Raw genomic sequence first — 21,902 nt, forward strand, 5'->3', positions numbered from 1 at the left:
GGCTGATCCCCTACATACATTCATAACAAAGGAGACAATGAGCAGGAGATGCTTGTACCCTCCTTGAGCAAATCCAAGTGGCGTTCCAGCCTTCCTGTTGTCAGATGCAAGCTTCCTGTGTGTGCCAGGGATGGAGTTTTCTCTTTACTCCTGGTCTGCAAATTCTCTCAGCAAGACAAGGACTCCTTGCTGCCCAGCATGCTTCTCTACCCTGCCTGAACCTGGGTGTTTGTAAACCTGTCAGAAATTCCAGAGGGCTGACTTCCTTTATAAACCAGGTTAGAGACAGTCCAGGAAACCTACTTACTGGCCAGCACCTGGGGATGTCGGAGCTACAGCCTCCTAATGGGCTCCTGGACTGGGCAATTTTCCCTGAGGCAGTAAGCAACATGGGCGGTTCTGCTCCTTTTCACCTGCTGAGTAAAACCTTTTCCCTGCAAACTAGGTCTTCTTAAGTGCAATGACTTGTGTGTGGAACTGCACACCATGACTGGCTCCAGCCTAGCCACCCTCCAACACAGAAGTCTCACACAGTGGGACACAAGGCTGCCACATAGACACTTCCCTTTTCTTGGTGACTATGCCACCTCCGTTGGTTGGAAAGGTATATCAAGGAGTCCAGCTTCCTTAACCCAGGTGTTATTGCTACATATTTGCCAGGATTTTATGTGCTGCAGAAACACTTCAAGTTTTCCATAGGATCGTTCCGAGTCAGGATGGTTCTGAGCATCTTCCAAATGAGGTGAGAAGGCAGTAAACTCCCTGGATGTGGACTTGAAAAACCATCAGATTCCACCCCCTTAAATCCCAAAATACACTTCTTTGTTCTTTGAATTACTTACAAAAAAGAATATGAACAGCTGACATCTCCTCAAGACTTGCTTTCTACCAGGCTCTACCTGTGCTAAGCTTTTAAGTAGATCACCTCCTTCAGTCCCCACATTTACAGGAGTTTGGGGTTGGGGGTGGGGGGCTGAGGTTTTAACAGAGTCATGAAAGGTTCCACTGTCATGCAACCCATAAAAGGGATTCAAACTCAGGTCTGTCTAGCTCTACATCCAGAGCTGGTAACCATGATGTCCAGAAGTGCTCTGTTGAGATGCAAGTGGTCTAGTGTGGAAAGTGTACAAGGACAAACCTTGGAAAACTTGTGTTTGAATCTCTAGATCAGATTCTAATTTTCTTTCTTTTCCTTTTTTTTTTTTTTTTTTTTTAGAGATGGATTCTTGCTCTGTCACCCAGGCTGGAATGCAGTGGCTCCATCATAGTTCACTGCATCCTTAAGTTCCTGGCCTCAACTCATCCTCCTGCCTCAGCCTTCCAAGTGCTGGGATTACAGGTATGAGCCTACATCCTAATTTTCTATGTGACTGTGAGGACTAGCACCATCTCTCTGGATGTCAGATCCGAGGAAAATAAATAATGGTATTAGGTCAGCCTGTTTCTCAAAAGTGCTTGCTTGTGTTTTACCGCTAATCTCTAAAGGAAATGGAAAGGAGATAAGCAAACAACATACAAGAGGAAGCGACCAGGATTCTTCAGCCTTGCCAGTCTTCTTAGAAAGGATCACAGGAGGGTGGGGCCCTCTTTCTAGATGGTTTCTGGAGACCAATCCCCTCCCACCTGCCTTCTCCGGGTGGTCTAAAACCTTCCCACTATCATTAGACAAAGGAGTCCTAAAAAACAACCACCTCGAAATGGGCCAATTTAGGTGTCCAGGTCTCAAGGGCTTCATTTACATCTCGAGGGAAATAAGCTGACCCCCTTTCCAGTTACTGAAGCCATTAAACTCAGAAAGGGCTCTCCCCAAAAGCAAGCAAGAGAGATGTCTGAGGCAGAGCCTGAAAAGGCCCCATAACGGGCATCAAAATTATTTGAAGTTCGATCTATATCTTTTAAAATATAGACAAAGGGCTGGGCGCGGTGGCTCACGCCTGTAATCCCAGCACTTTGGGAGGCCGAGGTGGGCAGATCACGAGGTCAAGAGATGGAGACCATCCTGGCCAACATGGTGAAACCCCATCTCTACTAAAAATACAAAAATTAGCCAGGCATTGTGGCAGGCACCTGTAGTCCCAGCTACTCGGGAGGCTGAAGCAGGAGAATCTCTTGAACCTGGGAGGTGGAGGTTGCAGTGAGCCAAGATCTCAATGAGAGGTGAAGCCAGATGGACTTCCTGGGTCAAGTGGGGACTTGAAGAACTTTTCTGTCTTAGCAAGGGGATTGTAAAATGCACCAGTCAGCGCTCTGTAAAATGCACCCATCAGCAGGATCCTAAAAGTAGCCAATTGCAGGGAGGATTGAAAAAAAGGACACTCTAGTAGGACAGAAAGGGAATACCGGAAGGGCCAATAAGAGAATAAAAGCTGGCCACTCCAGCCAGCATCGGCAACCCGCTGTGTTCCTTGTCTACGCTGTGGAAGCTTTGTTCTTTCGCTCTTCACAATAAATCTTGCTGCTGCTCACTCTTTGGGTCCGTGCCACCTTTAAGAGCTATAACACGGCCGGGCGCCGTGGCTCACGCCTGTAATCCCAGCACTTTGGGAGGCCGAGGCAGGCGGATCATGAGGTCAGGAGCTTGAGACCATCCTGGCTAACACGGTGAAACCCCGTCTCTACTAAAAACACATAAAAAAATTAGCTGGGCTTGGTGGCGGGCGCCTATAGTCCCAGCTACTCGGGAGGCTGAGGCAGGAGAATGGCGTGAACCCAGGAGGCGGAGCTTGCAGTGAGCCGAGATGGCGCCACTGCACTCCAGCCTGGGCGACAGAGCGAGACTCTGTCTCAAAAAAAAAAAAAAAAAAAAAAAAAAAAAGAGCTATAACACTCACCGTGAAGGTCCGTGGCTTCATTCTTGAAGTCAGCAAGACCACAAACCCAACGGCAGGAACAAACTCCAGACACAGCACCACTGCACTCCAACCTGGTGACAGAGCGAGATGCCATACTGTTATTCCTCCCACCTCATAGATAGGGAAACTATTCTCCACTTCATTGCTGCCTTTCCTTTAATGACACCCAGGGATGTACTACAATTGGCCTGTGGCTTCTCCCACCTCGGACATTATGGATGTGTGCCTTCCCTTCACGAAGACTGTATGAGAATCTTTATTATTATCATTTTCAAACTATAAAGTATATAATAAACATTATGGTAAGCATAATTCCCTCCAAGCTTCACCCTTCTGCAAGGCTGAGAAGCCCCTTCTACTCCTCTGAGAATCCCTGAAACATGAAGTTGCTTTGGGTGTTGCATTATTTCAGGTAAAGACCCCGTTTAATGTGGTGATAAGCAGCTTGAACTCAAAGCATGGGCTCAGGAGTTACAAATTCCCACTCAGCACCTCCCCCTTGTGTGATTTTCGGCTACTCATATATCCTCTTAGCCTCAGTTACTTACCTGTAAAACGGGGGTAATAATAGGACTTATCCATAGGGATGTTGGGAAGATTAAATGAGCTAATGCATATATAATGCCTGTCACAGAGTAAGTGATCAAAAAATGTCAGCTGCTTTTCTTATTAAAGAGACTTTGGATGGAGGTTGATTTAAGCAAGACCTTTTAGGTAACAATGGCTAAAACCATACTTCCAAGGATGGGAAAATTATTGCCATTGATTTCAAATTATCTTCAGATGTCAGACCAGGCATATTGACGTTTGGCTGAAAATGTGATATCTAAAACAATGTCTTAGATTCTGAGCATGGGAGGGGGTATGGGGTAAAGCCTACTGACTCATGTAACCCAACTGAGTGCCTTTATGAACCTGACATCCATTTACAGGGAAGAGTGAATCCAAGAGATGCTATAGGGTGATCCCTCTGAGACCACAGCAGAACTGAGCCCTGTGGGCTGCAGATGTAATGAGATCACAGTTGCCCTGCCCCAGGGGACAGCCCTACTCACTCTCAACCCCCACTGAGCTCACAGTACCAGCTCTCACCCTGCTACCACCTCCCCTCCAGCTCACATGTTCTCATCTCTTTGTTGCACTGAGAACTCATAGAGACTGGGCCATGAGGCCTCATTCATGTCTGTACACCCACACCTGGAACACACAGTACATGTTCTGTAAACCCTTACAGAACTCATTCACGGGAAGCTATTAAATGCTCTCCTCTCTTCTCCAGGGTTGATCTATGTAATCAGTGCTAGTACTATGGCCTATGTGTTTGGGTCAAAACGAATGCCGGCCAGCCTTTAAATTCTTGCTTTCCCAGATTTGATCTGACAAAGATGCTTTGTTTGACCAAACTTTAGTCAGGCTCCTGAATCTTCTCCTACGTTTATCTGTACACTTCCTTGTAAAGACAAGTTTAGCAAGAACCCGACTAAATTGGTTTAGCCAGAATCCCCCACCCTCCATATCTGATCCCTCTCCATATCTGATTGGGTTCCTCATCCTCCACCATCCCCAGGTGATGTGTGATCACCCTGCCCTGTCTTCAGCAAAAATCCTGTTAAGCTAGAGTCTCCCTTATCCCACCCGCCAACCCCCACCCTGCTCCTGGCTATAAATTCCCACTTGCCCACACTGTATTCAGAAGTGAATCCAGTTCTACACTGTGATCTCTTTTCCCCTAGTGAGATAGTCATAAACAGAAACCTGTTTTTACCACTTCAATTACTGTCTAGCTCTGGTTTTACCTTGTCAGTACATATGGCTGCCCTTCATTTAAGAGTCACCTCAAAAAGACCACTCAGTCACAGGCTTTAAATTCTTTATATTTTAATTGTGTAAGTACCTTGCCTCTCTGGTATCTTGTTCCCAAACATTTCTTCAGCTGGACCTCTTAAGCCAATGAAAGAGCTAATCTATTTAACATTGATTCCATTAGCTTTGGTTTCCTGAACTCCTTTCCAAATTGGGGAGATGATGGGAAAAGGAGCACCTCTCCATAGCCTTCTCGGACCTGCCACAGGAGAGGCAGGGGAGCTGTGGTTGTTCTCCCACACTCTCATTTGAGTGTGACCTTGTCTCCCCACCCCAATCCTACACATGAAGATAGCAGAGAAGTAACATACCTGTATAAACTTAATAAGAGCGTCTCTCAATGGACCTAGTGGAGCCTGTATCCCCTACCCATAAATAGATTAGTCTTGCATCCTGGCAAGAACCCTGGATTTATAATCATGGGCCCTGCCTCCTGTTGTGACATTTCAGATAATCACTTAGCCTCCTTAGACCTCAATTCTTCATTTTTAAAAGCAGGATTAGCCTAAAATATTTTAATGTTCTCTGTAACACTAAAGACTGGAAAGCACTATACAAACATGAAGAATGACTGGTCTCCCTGGAAAATGCCTTCCTTTCCCCACAGCACAAGCTGGTAGAAAGTTTCTGAGAGCAAAAGTCCCTAGGGAAACAGAAAAGGCCAGCAGATCACAGATCACATTCAAAACAGAAGAGGCTGCAAACCTCCCCAGTCATGTCTTATTTGTGCAGAGTATCTCCTGGAACCTTGGTGGAGACATGAGAATCTCCTGAAGTTACCTTCTCAATGGAAGAATCTAAGCATCAATTGTCCTTAAGTCATATCAATGAAAATCTTAGGCCTGAACTGGAAGCTCCTAATATAGTAACCGATGTAGTAACTGGCCCTTTTAGAGGGCAGAATATGTCAAGAATTGACTACAGAACTAATAGTGCAACCTCTGCTCTATCGTCCAAAGCTATTTTGGGTCTTAAGCCATAAGTGCAATTAAAAAAAATCAATGCTTTCAACAACTGAAAGTCAATTGAGTTACTTAAGCTTTCCCCCAACATATATGGCCATTGACTCTCCAGGAGTCTGACTACAGCGTTTGGGCCTTGTGCAGACACCAAACTACTTAGCTAGCAGATAAAGATATAGGGAGCTCTAATCATCCAATCAAGAAACTATTAAAGTATGGGTCATAAATCTTCACTTCTGTCACAGTTCACCAAGGACAAAGTCTGATAACCTTTCGTCCTCACTGAGAGGCAGCTTTATGGAGCTGGAATGACTGAGGGTCCTGTTTTGCCTTGTCTTAGCTGTAGCCTAAGGTGTGGTGCATAAGCATCATCAGAGAACTTTTATTTCCATAACTGAAAGGGAGTCTGCTTTCCCCAAAGGTACCCAGGAGGTTTTTGCCAGTGTAGCCCCTCAGCCTTAATCCTGAGTGTCTTCCACCTCCAGGAACACTGCCTGTGACCATGAGCAGGCTCCCGAGGACTCCTTGAGTCCTGCCCCTCACTCACAGAGCTGTGAGTGTCAGAGGATGGAGGAGCAGTGTCTACCCCTGGATCTGAGCTCACTGAGGGTCTGTCCTGTGGCCAGAGTACCCTGGGGGTAAACTGACAGGGGCAGGGTGCTCCAGGCACCTTGGGCCCCATCCCAGCACCACTAGCACTGAGATCGATAGCTCAGCATACATTCATTACGCATTCCAACATACCAGTTGGGAAGCTCTGCTGGAGACCCTCTGCCCTCTAAGCCACGGTCATGGTTTCCTCAACTGCAAAATGGGAGAATAATACCAACACCACTGGGTGATTGACTCCATGAGATAATTATGGCAGCCAAGTGCCCAATACAGTGCCTGACACACAGCAGGTACTCACCTATGGTGGTGCATTTCCCTAGCCTCTCCCTCCACTCTAAAGTCCAACTGCTGAAGCCCCTAGGAAACACCTGATATTCCAGTTCCAGAGTGCTATGACCTATCAATATCCAACCCTTGAAAGAGAACTGTAATGAATAGTTCAGTTCAGCTTTTCCTTTGTTAAGGAAAACCATCCAAGTTGAAAGTAAAGCAAAAAGATTACTGCATGCCTTTCCAATGTCATACAAGAGCATTTTCTAACAAGCCCACCTACAGGTTATCTGACATTCTGTAACACAGGTTCTCAAAGTATGGTGCCTGGACCAGAAGCATCAACACTGTTATAAACACAAATTCTTAAGCACCACTCCAGACCTATTAAATCAGAAACTCTGGGATTTCTGTAATTAACAAGCTGTCCAGAATTGGTGCACTGGTCTAAGGAAACATGACTTTCCTCTGCTCTAAGTAAACATAATTTTGTGCTTACAAAAGTGCCTGACACAAAGTAAATGCTACATAAGTACTGGCTGTCATAAATTAGCCTATGTAAATGTAAAATCGTGATGGTATATACATTGGAGCAAAAGGCATGGGCAGAGGACTAAAGATCTCTGAGTGGAAGCCTCAGGGCTGACCCAAAACTGTCACAAACAAGCAGGCAAAAATCAGAGAGGCACAGACTAATGTGGTTGTCTGTAGTTAATGAGCAAGGGGAAATCAGAGGCAGGGTATGGATGAGACAGACACAGCTGGAACGAAGTCTTTTTTTTTTTTAGACAGGGTGTCACTCTATCACCCAGGCTGGAGTGCAATGGTACAACCCTAGTTCACTGGAACCTTCACCTGCTGGGCTGAAGTGATCCTCCTGCCTCAGCATCCCCAGTAGCTGAAACTATAGGCATGCACACATCTGGCTAATTTAATTTTTTGTAGAGATGGGGTCTTGCTATGTTGCCCAGGCTGGTCTTGAACTTCTGGCCTCAAGCAGTCCTCCTGCCTCGGCCTCCCAAAGTGTTAAGATTACTGGCATGAACCACCGTGCCCAGCCAGATGAAGTCTTAAGATCATACCTGGGAAGTCTTCAAGCTGTCTGGAGCAAGTTTGACCTTTTAGCTGAGAAGATGTTGGTCTCTGCTGGCTGACACTTCCAAGTCTGAAAGGTGTCAGGCCTACGTGTCTGTGCTTGTCTCCCCTGTTGCTGGCTGTGTTCCATTTCTCACAGCTCTCCAATAGCCTCGGGATGGTGCCACTGTTATCTCTGGGGGCATGAAGCAGGCAGCGTAGAGCAGATGAAGTTTAATCCTGGAGCCCACTTGTATTAGTTTGTTTGGACAGCCATAGGAAAATAACATGGACCAGGTGGCTTATAAACACCTGAAATTTATTTCTCACAGTTCTGGAGGCCAGGAAGTCCAAGATCAAGGTACCAGAAGATTCTGGTGAGGGTCCATTTCCTGTTCTCTCTGCATCCTCACATGGTAGAAGGGGTAAACCTAGCCCTCTGGGGTCTCTTTAAAAGGGCACTAATCCCATTCATGAGGATTCCACTCTCATGACCTGATCATCTCCCAGAGGCCTCACCTCCTAACCATTAACATGGGGATTAGGATTTCAACATATAAATGTTGGGGTTGGGGGACAAAGACATTCAGGCCATGGAACCACCCACCATCCTGCTCAGGTAACTTCCTGGCTCTCACAGCTTCACAGGGTTGAGGTCAGTTCCTTCTAAGGTCTGGGGCCAGAGCCCTAAGAGCTAAGTTTTCAGTGGGGGCACTGTTAACTGATGTAAGAGATGGCTGGTTATAATGATCATCCTGGACAATACAAACATGAGGCTCATGGTCATACATACACCACGTACTAGCAAAAATCTGGTTCCTTCACAAGTGGGTTGATCCACTTACAAATGGCTGCATAAACAACAAAAACTGGATTCGGGTTTTTTTTTCTTTTTTAGTTATTATTATTTTTTTTTTTTTAGAGACAGGGTCTCACTATGTAGCCCAGGCTGGTCTCGAGGTCCTGACCTCAAGCAATCCTCCTGCCTTGGCCTCCCAAAGTGCTCAGATTATAGGCATGAGCCATTGTGCCCAGTCCTGGCTTTGGTTATAAAATTAATTTTATAAATACTGGAATTCCAGCCAAGCACGGTGGCTCACACCTATAATCCCAGCACTATGGGAGGCTGAGGCGGGTGGATCACTTGAGGCCAGGAGCTCAAGACCAGCTGGCCAACATAGCAAAACCCCATCTCTACTAAAAATACAAAAATTAGCCAGTCGTGGTGACACACACCTGTAATCCTAGCTACTCAATAGTCTGAGGCACGAGGATTGCTTGAACATGGGAGGCGGAAGTTGCAATGAGCCGAGATTGCATCACTACACTCTGGCCAGGGTGACAGAGTGAGACTTGGTCTCAAATAATAAATAAATTTATTTGAGACTTGGTCTCAAATAAATAAATAAATAAAGACTGGAATTCCATTTGAAACATAAGTTTGAAGAGAAATCATGTTGATAAGAGAGTCCCTTTCTTAAATGCTTGAAAGTTCTGTATTCCTTATATTTCAAATCATTGCCAATTAATGCAGTAATGACAGTGGGGTTGTTTTAAAGTGATTTAACTGTTTTGTAATCACTGAAAATAATTTTTAAGTTTAAATTTTTTTTTTCAAAGCATGGACTATTCCAAGCTGTTGAGAAAGGGGAGGAAGGAAGGGCAGAGGGGAGTACATCAGCAAATTGAGACTTGCCCGCCACTATTGCTGGGTATATTCTGCTACATACAGCTGCCATAAGGGGCAACTAAGGAATAATTGCAAAGCTTGGTGGGTTGAGGAATGTCTGTACAAAGCATGCATTATAAGGCAGAGCATGGTGGCTCATGCCTGTAATCCCAGCACTTTGGGAGGCCGAGGCAGGCGGATCACTTGAGGTCATGAGTTTGAGATCAGCCTGGCCAACATGGTGAAACCCCATCTCTACTAAAAATACAAAAAATTAGCCAGATGTGGTGGTGCATACCTGTATTCACAGCTGCTTGGGAGGCTGACGCAGGAGAATCACTTGAACCCGGGAAGCAGAGGTTGCACTGAGCCGAGATCGAGCCATTGCACCCCAGCCTGGGCAACAGAGCAAGACTTCATCTAAAAAAAAACCCAACCAAACAAGCAAACCCAAACAAAAAAACATGCATGAGAGAGAGAGAGAGCGAGGGGGCGGAGGGAGGAAATGGTAGAGATACTAATTATAGGTAGTCCTGCTTGGCTTAGAGATATAGGTATATGTAAACATGTGTAGTAATATTTCACAGTATTTCACAGTTTTCCAAATGCTTTTGCATAACATTCAAGGGATACTTAGTGAGCTTTTACTATATGTAAGGTATTAGGTCTACAAGGAGGACTTAGAGGCCCCTGCCCTCAAGCAGTGCACTTTCTAGTTGCACTAGAAACATCCAAATGAATTTTTTGCTGTGGTCAGTATGATAACCTGTTGTAGATATATGTATACCGAAGTTAAGATTGGAATCTCAGTGTATTTATTCATTTATTTTTTTACAGTTCCGCATTGATCAGCCTAATGAAATTTCAGTTTAATTTACCCTTTATAAAGAGGATAATTAGGGAAGTAACTGGGAACACCAAGTCTGGAATCAAACTGCCTAGATCCAAATTTCAGCTATATTGCTTACTAGTTGTGTGATCCTGAACAAATAATTTAACTTCTCTGTGCCTCTGTCTGTAAAACAGGGATAGTAATGGTACCCATCTCAGGGGGGCAATTGTAAGGATTAAATGAGTTAAGAATGTATGTAAGGCACTTTGAAGAGATCTTGGCACAGAGTAAGCACTACATGGATTTCCTATTCTATTTTTATTTATTTAGAGATCTACTTGAAAGGATATTTCATTCATCCCTAGTGGATGGAAAAACAACATTGCAAGAAAATGGAAACAGGGAGGAAGCAGGTTTGTACGGTTATTTGGTCAATTTGTTGCCCTAGAAAAATACACTGGCATCCTAATGGATGCTAGGGTGTGATTTCTAGATAAGTCAACAGAAATTTCTCTTAGCTAGCACTATTCCTGAGCTGATGCTCTGGCATAGTGCCCACACCTTTACCCCTCTGTGATCTGATGCCCCAGGGAGCAGAAGATGAATGCCATTATCCAAGCCAACCAAGCCAGTTAGGATTCATACTAGTGGGGGATAGAACACACACAAAAAAACAACCTGATGGGAGAGGCCTGCAAATAGAACTTTTAACCCTGACAGACATCCACGATAAGTGAGTTCCATGGCTGGAAGCCATCACTCCATCTGTCTGACAAGTCATTCAAAAAAGTTCACCATCTTCAGGTCTTTAAAGATGAATGCTTATCAGGCCAAATGGCCGGAGCCGTGTGTTGAAGCCCAGAGTCCCTGACTTCCCTTCTCCACTCCGATGCCCCTTCTAAAAAGTCATCTAAGGAAGTCACTTAACCACTCAGTTTCCATATCCAGACAAAGAAGAAAGCATTCGGTGCCCTTTGTTCCTCCTTATCACCCTAGAGAGTTTACAGTGGCTGTGTAACTAGTGCTCTGAAGATGCAAAGAATCCTAACTAAAGTGTCCAATATTGCAGAGACCACCAAAATGCCTGGTTAATTTACTTTGGAATCATTGATGTTTCAGGAATTTGAATAAATGGGTGATGTGGAGGTAGGTGTTAGGTCTGGTCTCTGGGAATCTGGCAGTGTAAGGAGAGAAAATCCTGAATACATCCTTCCTAAAAGACACTTTCTCAAGTATTAATGCTATCTTCTTGTTCATGGGCCTATACATAGCATATTCTGGCTCACTCATGTATTAAAGTAATTTCTTTCATTTACTCTGCCCATTGTGCACAGTAAATATGAAGTGATGCTGTTGCTGAAAGTAGTGCTTTTTGGAAACTGCCTCAGTATAAAACAAGTCTTCCAAGTTTTGAAGCCACAGGGTGTAGTAAGGGGCACACAACCAGGCCTTCTTTACCACTCCAAGTAGAGGGTCTGAGCAAGAATGGGAGGATTGGAAGTAATAGTAGAAAGTTAAAGCAAAAAAAAAAAAAAATTGAAGGCTGGGCACAGTGGCTCACACCTATAATCCTAACATTTTGGGAAGCCAAGGCGAAAGGATCACTTGAGCCCAGGAGTTCAATACCACCCTGAGAAATATAGTGGGAATCCATCTCTACAAAAAAATAAATAAATAAAATTAAAAAATTATCCAGGCATGGTGGCATGCACCTGTAGTCCCAACTACTCAGAAGGCCGAGGTGGAAGGATCACTTGAGCCTAGGAAGTCGAGGCTGTAGAGCAATGGCACAACCACAGTTCACTGTGCCACTGCACTATAGCATGGGCCACAGAGCAAGAACTTGTCTTAAAAAAAGAGAATTGAGGCCGGGCGCAGTGGCTTACGCCTGTAATCTCAGCACTTTGGGAGGCCGAGGTGGGCGGATCACGAGGTCAGGAGATCGAGACCATCCTGGCTAACATGGTGAAACCCTGTCTCTCCTAAAAATACAAAAAATTAGCCGGGCGTGGTGGTGGGCACCTGTAGTCCCAGCTACTCAGGAGGCTGAGGCAGGAGAATGGCATGAACCCGGGAGGCAGAACTTGCAGTGAGCCGAGATCGTGCCACTGCACTCCAGCCTGGATGACAGAGCAAGACTGTCTCAAAGGAAGGAAGGAAGGAAGGAAGGAAGGAAGGAAGGAAGGAAGGAAGGAAGGAAGGAAGGAAGGAAGGAGAGAGAGAGACAGAAGGAAAGAAAGAAAGAGAGAAAGGAAGGAAGGAAGGAAGGAAGGAAGGAAGGAAAGAGAGAGAGAGACAGAAGGAAAGAAAGAAAGAGAGAAAGAAAGGAAGGAAGGAAGGAAGGAAGAAAATTGAAATGGGATCATCTTAGTGGTCTACTTTTGGGGTTTATCTATGTACTTCCTGTTTGATCAAACAATGCTGAGGTTGACAGTGCTTCTGATATTATCGTGCAGCAGAGTAATACAGATTTCTGGGCCCACCCTAGTAATTTTCGGTGTATATATGTGCAGGCATCCTGAGGATACAAGATGTACATCTGAATTGTTTGTCCTGCCACAAACAATTCAGTGGTTTCCCACAGCTCTTAGAATACGGACTAAATAAGTCCAGGCTAATGATTCTTAACCCTGGATGCTTTACCTCAGGAACTTCAAAAAACTACCCATATCTGGCCTGGCACAGTGGCTCAAACCTGTAATCCCAGCACTTTGGGAGGCTGAGGCAGGCAGATCACCTGAGGTCAGGAGTTCAAGACCAGCCTGACCAACATGGAGAAACCCCATCTCTACTAAAAATATAAAATTAACTGGGCGTGGTGGCACATGCCTGTAATCCCAGCTACTTGGGAGGCTGAGGCAGGAGAATCGCTTGAACCCGGGAGGTGGAGGTTGCGGAGAGGTGGCAGTGAGCCGAGATCACACCACTGCACTCTAGCCTGGGAGATAGAGTGAGACTCTGTCTCAAAACAAAACAAAACAAAAAAACTACCCATATCTCTCCCCCTCTCTCCCAGTTGAATCGGAATCTTTGTGGGTGGGGCCTAGGGGCTAAATGTTGCAAACGCCTCATGGTCTGGCACGTCTTGCCTCTCCAGTCTCAGCTCCACCGCCCACCCCTCCCTTGCTCTGCTCGCCCTAACTGGCTAAGTCCTGGTACCAGACACAGTCCAGGGCTTTTGCACAGGCTGTTCTCCTCATTGGCTTACACATCCACACCCTGACCTCTCAGACTATATCAAATTGCACACTCTCCTAGCACCAGACACTTGCCTCCTTAGCACATTTTGTAGTTGCATTGTGTGATCCTTGGATTAATGTCAGCCTCCTCACTGGGCTGTGAAATTTTTTGCAATTAGAGGCTGGTTGGTTTCTGCGCACTGTTGTGTCTTCCCCAGCGCCAATGCAGGGCCTGACAAATAAGAAGTGCTCATTACTTATAACAAATATGGGAAACAAATGGCAGGACGGAAAATCCCAATATTCTCTGTCACAGATTTTAAGAGATAAAAAAAAAATCTATTTTTTAAAAGTCATGTAAATCTAAGCAAGTATTGTCACAAAACATTGGACCCCATTTAATCTTAGCTACAGTTCCCTAGCCAAGCTTCAAAGACAAGCATCATTTGGAAAATAAAATTACAGAACTAATATAACAAGCCATATCCTGCTGAAAGTTACTTTGGGAGGTGCCTACAAAAGGAGGGTTGTACGCTGCTTTTTCAATGCCTAGATGGGGATCTGCAATTTGAGGCCTCTCCTCCGGAGAGAATATTTTCTGAAAGAAGAGTTAGACCAACTGATAACTGCACAGCAGAGCCTGGATCTGCTCCCATACTGCTTCCAATGGGGCCTCTCTGTCAGATAGTCAGTTAGTTCATAACTACCATCTGTTGTTAATCCAGAAATGCAAATCGACATGACTTCGGTTCACATATTTGTAGGCTGAAACATCAGAGAGCTTACACCTGCCAGAACCACCTCTTCTTTAGACCTCTGAAAAAAGCCGAAGCTGGCAATCCTAAGCAGAGGTTTCCAGACAAAGCTGAAATGCACAGCAGATAAAGTTAATTCACAAAACGAAGAACGGTCTGTGTAGGGGGTGGTGGGCTGTAGATTCCAGATTCAAGACGCATAGAAATTGATGCATTTGGGATATATGTATTTGAAAGACTGGAGGCAAGCAGGAAAGGTAATACAAGATTTTAAAGTTATAAATTAGCTCTAGTTCTCTCTTCTCTGTCCTCGACTATTAAAATGCCCCTGCTTAGGAGGTGGAGGATTCAGGAGGCCTGTGGCACTAAATTGCAGTTACAGAACATATTGCTACATACCCATCTTCCACCCTACCACAAAAGTCCATGAGAGGTAGGGAGACACTGGCCTGCAGCAATTATTTTCACTAAATAAAACCAGCTGTTTCCTAGACCTGGAACTGCACAAAACTATGACGTTTGGCCTTAGCATCCTGCCACTCCCCTCCAGAAGCCTCTGTGTCTTCCCAGCCAGCCACAAGTGTCAGAGGGCCTCAAGCAGCCATCGAGAATGCCCAGGGACCAGATTTGGGCTCCAACCTCTGAGACACCCATTTCTTTCTAACATAAAAGGAAGGTAATTAATTCTTACCCTGCAGGGCCATTTGGGAGGGTTCTATAAAACAACAATTGTCAAATCCCAGTTGGCACCCAGTGAATGTTAATTTCGTGTGTGAAATACATTCTCCTCAATATCAAAACTTCTAGTGTCTTGGTAATCTACTCTCAAGTGGATATGAAATCATCTGAGAATCTAATTTACACGGCAGTGTGAATGACTGAAAATGGATTTCCCTATCAACTTCTCGGTGTAGACGGCTGAACAAAAAAAAAAGACATTTAGAGAAGTAAATTCCCAGTGTAGGGTCTAAATACCAGGGACAGTGCAGTGTAGTAAACACCAGCCTAGACCTGGGAGCCAGGCTTCCCAGGTTCCAATCCTGCTTCCATCCCTAGCTGCCAGTGAGAGACCTTAGGCCAACTACTTAACCTTTCTGTATCTAGTTTTCCTTATCTCTAAAAAAGGTTTGATATTAATAGTGCCACATCTCATAGGATGGTTGGCAGACTCAATGAAGTAATATATGTGATATACTTCAAACAGTGCTGACACCATAATAAGTGCTCAATAAATATTAGTCATTATCATTGACAATGGCATTTCAAGCATAAGGTAGGATGCCTGAGTGGCTGCTTCATTCTCCAAGCTCAAGCCAAATGCCCCCTCACCAGATGGCCCCTGCTTATAGGAAAGGAAAGCAATCTACTTTGTTTAGAGTGACAGGAACACAGCTCCAAATTGAATAAGACTCCCTGCCTTGTAACAAAGAGAAAGTAGGTGCCAGAAGAAATGCACTTTCACTTGTATTATTGCCACCAGAAGAAAGGAAGGAGTGGGGATTATACAACCTATAAGTGCCTTTATATTTTAGTCAAGGAAAATTTAAAAGGAAACTAGGAAGCCATTCCCCAAAGCTCATCCATAACATAGATTCCTTGGGTTTCCACCCCACTCTATACAGAACACAGCTGTTCTACAACCCTTTACCTTTTCTTGTTTGGTTCACTCTGTCACCAGCTCCCATCCCCAAGCCCAGCAGAAGGCCACCTTGCTCTGCCCCATCTAATGGCTAAGGACCAAATAGCACAGGCAGGGAGGACAAGAAACAGGAAAAAGAAGCTTGCTGAGAGTTTTCAAAACTACATCAACAGAGGTCTTGTATATTTTTGGTATATCAGTTTGCTAGGACTGCCATAACAAAGTACCACAGGCTGGGTGGCTTAAACAATACAAATTTATTTTCTCACAGTTCTGGAGGCTGGAAGTCCAAGGTCAAGGTGTTGGCAGGGTTGGTTTCTTCTGAGACCTCTCTCCTTGGTGTAAATGACTTTCTCCTCCCTGATTCTTCACATGGTCTTCTGTGTGTGTGCTTGTGTACCTAGTCACTTCTTCTTATAAGGACACCAGTCATATCGGAGTAGGGCTCACCCTAATGACCCCACATTAACTTAATTGCCTCTGTAAAAACTCTACCACCAAATATAGTCACATTCTGAGGTATTGGGGTTAGGAGTTCAACCTATGAAATTTGGAGGACCAGGACCATAATTCAGCTATAACACTTGGTTAGGCTAATTCCTACATACTTTATGGGTTTTGATGACCGTTTTTGAATGTTCTCATATTTTTTAATAATCTTTCTTTCTTTTCTTTCTTTCATTCCTTCCTTTCTTTCTCTTTCTCTTTCTCCCTCTCCGTCTCTTTTCTTTTCTTTCTTTCTTTTTCTTTCTTTCTCTCTCTCTCTCTTTCTTTTTTTCTCTTTCTCTCTCTTTTTTTTAATAGAGACAGGGTCTCATCATGTTGCCCGGGCTAGCCTTGAACTACTAAGCTCAAGCAATCCTTCTACATTGGCCTCCCAACGTGCTGGGATTATAGGTCTAAGCCATCACATCCAGCCTCTCATATTTTTAATTACATTATTAGGTGGTTATTGCTTATATAGATAAATGCTATTAATTTTTATATGTTGACCAGCAACCTTCCTGAACTCATGTATTAGATCTAATTCTTTGTTGGTTGTTTCCTTCACCATCAAACAATAATACATTTGTCTCATCTGACAACTTCTTTCTCAACTAGCTTTATTTCCCAAGAACTGCCATTTCTCATAGGAGTCCTCTTCCTTTTTCTGTTAGATTCCCATAGACAACTCTGTATGGCCAAATCCAGAGGGAGATACAAGATCAAGCATGGTATTCTTAATTTTTATTTATTTATTTTTTATAGAGGGGGGTCTCACTCTGTCACTCCAGGCTGGAGTGATCATGGCTCACTGCAGCCTCAAACTCCTGGGCTCAAGCAATCCTCCCACCTCAGCCTCCCAAGTAGCTGAGATTACAGGCATGAGCTACCATGCCCGGCTAGGTTTTTTTGGGTTTGTTTTGTTTTGTTTCAGAGGGAAGAGGCTTAAATGGACAAAAAAATAAGCACGTGGTGAGAAAGAGATTGAAGAGAGAAGAGAGAATGGGAGTCACTTGGTATATTGAAAATCTGGAATGATATTTTAACAGAGATGTCAGGATTAGCCTTGGACAGGAAAATGGAAGAAAGCAAAGGTAGATGGAGACATGGACAAGATGGCAGATGGGGCATGCACAGATAGGCTGCAGTGCCTCCTGTCTAATAGTCTCAGCAGCAAAGTCATCTGCAATAAGACATAGCAGTGTTGGGTGGCATGAGGAAGCCTGGATGCGGATGGAGGGCTGAAGAAGAACTGTAAAGGTTTGTTGTAGTCACACTGTTTTTTCTTCATCCTACCATGATTTGTTACACAGGTTTAACTTAGAGAATAAACCACTCCCTGCTCTTATCTCCAGGAAAACTGAGAACAAGAGCTCTTGGCCAAGAATTTAGTCAAGACCCTTCCAGAAAGTTCAGGAAGTAAGAGAACATCCACTAAGAGGTGATCACTCCCTTCTTATTCCTAGTAGCTTATAATGCCTGTAAGAAATCGTGTTTGTCTTTGGGAAGGGAATGTGAAGTGCATGCATATATCTGTCTAGCAAGTTCAAAAATCGCCTATTGAAATTGTTAGGAGAATGACTATTCATGCTGCAGCTATGTGATGAGGGAAACCTAAAAGTCAACTCAGCTTAGAGAGACCATGTCCACACCCCTACACCCGCACCCTTCACTTTGGGCCCCAGAATGAGATACAGGGAAAAGATTGCATGTCACTGGTCCAAGGAGGGTGAGGGACATAAGAAACACAACTGGATCCAAACTGGAGCTTGAAGCCCAAAGCCAAGAGCTAGCCTAGCTCAGTCCAAGTTGTAGCCCAACCTGTAGACCTTTGAGCATGAAAACAAATGATTGTTGTTTTGAGTAACTGAGCTTCAGAATAATTTGTTAGAATAACTGTGGTAATAACGGACAGAGACACCACCTTATGTCAGAGGAAATCAACTCTAGAAAAGGGAGTGAAGAGGCTGGGTGCAGTGGCTCACGCCTGTAATCCCAGCACTTTGGGAGGCTGAGACGGGTGGATCACGAGGTCAAGAGATCGAGACCATCCTGGCCAACATGGTGAAACCCTGTCTCTAATGAAAATACAAAAATTAGCTGGGTGTGGTGGCACACGCCTGTAGTCCCATCTACTCGGGAGGCTGAGTCAGGAAAATCACTTGAACCCAGGAGGCGGAGGTTGCAGTGAGCCGAGATCGCACCACTGCACTCCAGACGGCTGTACTCCAGCCTGGTGACAGAGTGAGACTCCATCTCAAAAAAAAAAAAAAAAGAGAAAAGGGAGTGAAGAGTAGAGGCTCACATTTTTGAGTTACATAAAAGTGGTAACTTACCTAGTAAGATGTATTTATTCACTTGTTCATTCATTCAAAAGTTGTCTAATGAGCTGTGTTTCAGATACTGGGAACAAAACATTGAATGAAACAGAGGAAATCCCTGCTCCCACAAAGTTTGTATTCCCATATGCAAGAGGCATTTGCTACAGGCTTACGTTGAGCAGGGGAAATAGTTTTAAAATGTCTTAACCTTGATGTAGTAAGCTCACTTACATTTGTTGAGCTACACAAGTTCTCAGCCATTTATATAACCCAACTGAGTTCCCTTCTCTGCTTCTCTTTCCAGAGGAGCAACTTGCCCTGAGTGCCTACTACTTGACAAGCACGAAAACTACATCATTCTTCATCCTTACAAAATCTTTAGACTGGGTAACAGCATTCCCATTATATGAAGAAACTGAGGTGAGAAAGTGAAATAATTTGTCCATGGTCACATAGCTGGGAAAAACCTGACATTTGAACCCAATTGTATATAGCTACAAAGCCCTGTTTCTGGGAACCATATTGCCTCTTCCAAACTTGGTATTGCCCTGGAAATTTCTGGGTTAAAAGAAGATATTCTTGATCCTTAATTGGATTTGAGGGTGGCAGGGGGAGTGTTCAAAGACATTTTCGGGACAACTACAAAAGTCTGGACTATATTTTAGGTAGTAGTATTATTGCACTAATGTTAATTCATGTAAGTGTGATAATCATATCACAGTATGTAGGAAAAATAATGGCCTTATTCTTAGGAAATGCATGATAGAGTGTTTAAGATGATATGTCAAGTTCTCTGCAATTTACTTTCAAAGGGTTTGTCACATTGTGTGTGTTGTGTGTGTGCTTACAGAAATGGATGGATACATGCATACATAGACAGGCAGACAGCTATCTCGAAACAGAAAGAGAGAAAAAAAAGGCAGACAGAGAAAGCAAATGTTAACAACTGCTGAATCTAGGTGAAGAATATATTAATTTTGTGGGGGTTTTCTTTCAGCTTAACTGTAGGTTTGAAATATTTTCAGAATAAAAATTGGGGGGAAGAAAAAAATGAAGGTTTTGGAAAAGATGGTGTCTCTGCCTCTTACCTTGCTGTCATTTGAAAAATGCCACAACCAGCTGGGCGCGGTGGCTCATGCCTGTAATCCCAGCACTTTGGGAGGCCGAGGTGAGTGGATCACGAGGTCAGGAGATCGAGACCATCCTGGCTAACACAGTGAAGCCCAGTATCTACTAAAAATACAAAAAATTAGCCGGGCGTGGTGGCACACGCCTGTAGTCCCAGCTACTCGGGAGGCTGGGGCAGGAGAATCCCTTGAACCTGAGAGGCGGAGGTTGCAGTGAGCCAATATCGCGCCACTGCACTCCAGCCTGGGCAACAAAGCAAGACTCTGTCTACAAAAAAAAAAAAAAAAAAAAAAAAAAAGAAGAGAAAACTGCCACAACCTGAAATAGATCATCCTTGCAGGAGGCAGCCCTGTCCGAAGCCTGGGTCAAGTTAACAATCCTCCCTGCAAACCCACGCTGAGTGTCCATTCAGCATACTCAGGAGCTGACCAAAGAGGGTGCTGGCTCCCCTGCTCCTTCCTCCAGTCTGGTGCACCATGATGACTGTTTGGAAGTTGACTTTGATAGACAAGAGGATGTTTGTGCACTGCTGGAAGAGACTGTGAAGGGTGAGTCAGAAAAAGGCTGGGAAACAGATGAGGGGGCAGAGAGATGGGAAGTTTGTAGCCAGGAGACAACTTAGGGAATGTCTGGGAAATGAGGAGGAGGGGAGGCTGGGAAAGGATCAACGAGCAGTGGCTTATCTGAAAATCCTTTAGTATAAAAACAACAGAGGAAGACTTATTTGGTGTTGTTTATTTACCTACTACAGGTTGACACTGAGGGGTAGGTGAGCAGCCCCTATCTCTGTTTTCTCATCTTCTAAGGGAGCATAAATTTCCTTCCTGACTCTTTCAGACAAGCCCTTCTTTCCTTGGCAAATCACTGGTCTTCTTCACCTCAATGTGCCCAAAGCAGGAACACAGACATTTGGAGCTGGAATGTGCATGAAGAAATTCTAAGAGGGCATGGGTGGAAACAGGAGGACCAGCCTGAAGGTCTCTGCAATCTAGTGACCAATGAGAGTGGTCTAGACAGGGGGTTACAGAGGAGGTGGTGAGAGGTGGTTGGATTCCAGATGCATTTGAAGGCGGAAATCAGCTTTCCACAGATGCCTTGCCTAGAAACATCACTGACCTTTTAGATTTCCCTTCAGTATTCCCCTCTCTGTGGTTTGTATTCTTGAACTGGAGGGCTCAGTTTCTTATAGCAACAAGGTGAGTTGGGGTATGGACAGATGAAGACAGATCCATCTCTGATCCTGGGGACACCATTCGAAGGGCACATCTTCCTAATGAAGATCAGCCAGCAACATCAAAGGAAGTTAAGTCCAGCTCAACACTCCACTTTTCCAGGAAGCCTCACTCTCCACAGTGTGATGGCTTCCTTCTATGAGCTCAACGGCAGTCTCATCTATAGTAATAACATCCTACCTGACATGAGTATAGTACTTTACAATTCTTTCATACCATTTGGGGAGGTTCTTCCTAACCCCTCGATTAAGGTGGGCCCTCTGTTGTATGTTCCCATAGCACCTTATTCTTCTCCTATTCCAATTTTCACTATATGTTATTGTAGATGCTTGTTTAATTACTTGTCTTTCCCGCTAGATTGAAAAGCTTTATGAGGAAAAGACAACGTTATAGCCTTAGTACCTACCACAGTGCCTGGCTCATAAGAAGCATTCAGCATATCCCTACAATTGAATGGATAAATGATCATTAACTCTTTTAATCTTCAAAACAATTATTCCAAAGTGGGTGGTACTGACTCCACTTCATTGATGAGGTGAAGGAGCTGCTGAGAGACTATGGTCACATAGCAAGTTAGCAGAGGAACTGGGAATAGTACCAGGGTCTAGGCTTTTTCCACTACACTCTACCTGGAACAAAAAAAAAAAAAAAATCCATTCATTTAATCAATCAATATATACTTACTGATTATTCTCTATGTCAGGCTCTATTGTATGCTGATAGAAGGACAAACAAAAAAAAAGGTAAGATTTGCATTTGGATGCTATTAAAAGAAACCAAATGCAGGGAAACGGACATACAAACACATAATTGTATTAGAGTGTAATAAATACCACAGAAGCTCTAGGAGGACTGTCTAACTCTGCTCATAGGAGGAATGTCCAACTCTACCTTTAATAGGTTCCATTTGATCTGGGTTTAAAAAAAAAAATAGGCCGGGCACGGTGGCTCATGCCTACAATCCCAGCACTTTGGGAGGCCAAGGCAGGCGGATCATGAGGTCAGGAGATTGAGATCATCCTGGCTAACAC

General features: G+C 44.2%; 1 long non-coding RNA gene across 6 annotated transcripts in view; it reads right to left on the minus strand.

Annotated features, from left to right (window-relative positions):
* The window catches only part of LOC104004996 (uncharacterized), a 257,386-nt gene that overhangs the window by 213,944 nt on the left and 21,540 nt on the right, over positions 1-21,902 (minus strand). For 5 of the 6 annotated variants that reach the window (XR_010149417.1, XR_008546264.1, XR_008546265.2 and 2 more), the window contains one exon: positions 2,832-2,923. This is a non-coding gene — a long non-coding RNA (uncharacterized LOC104004996). Of the gene's footprint in view, positions 1-2,831; positions 2,924-7,641; positions 7,830-9,600; positions 9,699-21,902 lie in introns of all 6 variants that reach the window. The other variant, XR_008546266.1, reaches the window with a different exon arrangement.

The sequence above is a fragment of the Pan troglodytes genome, chromosome 12 (assembly GCF_028858775.2).
Source record: "Pan troglodytes isolate AG18354 chromosome 12, NHGRI_mPanTro3-v2.0_pri, whole genome shotgun sequence".
NCBI classification, from domain to species: Eukaryota; Metazoa; Chordata; class Mammalia; order Primates; family Hominidae; genus Pan; species Pan troglodytes.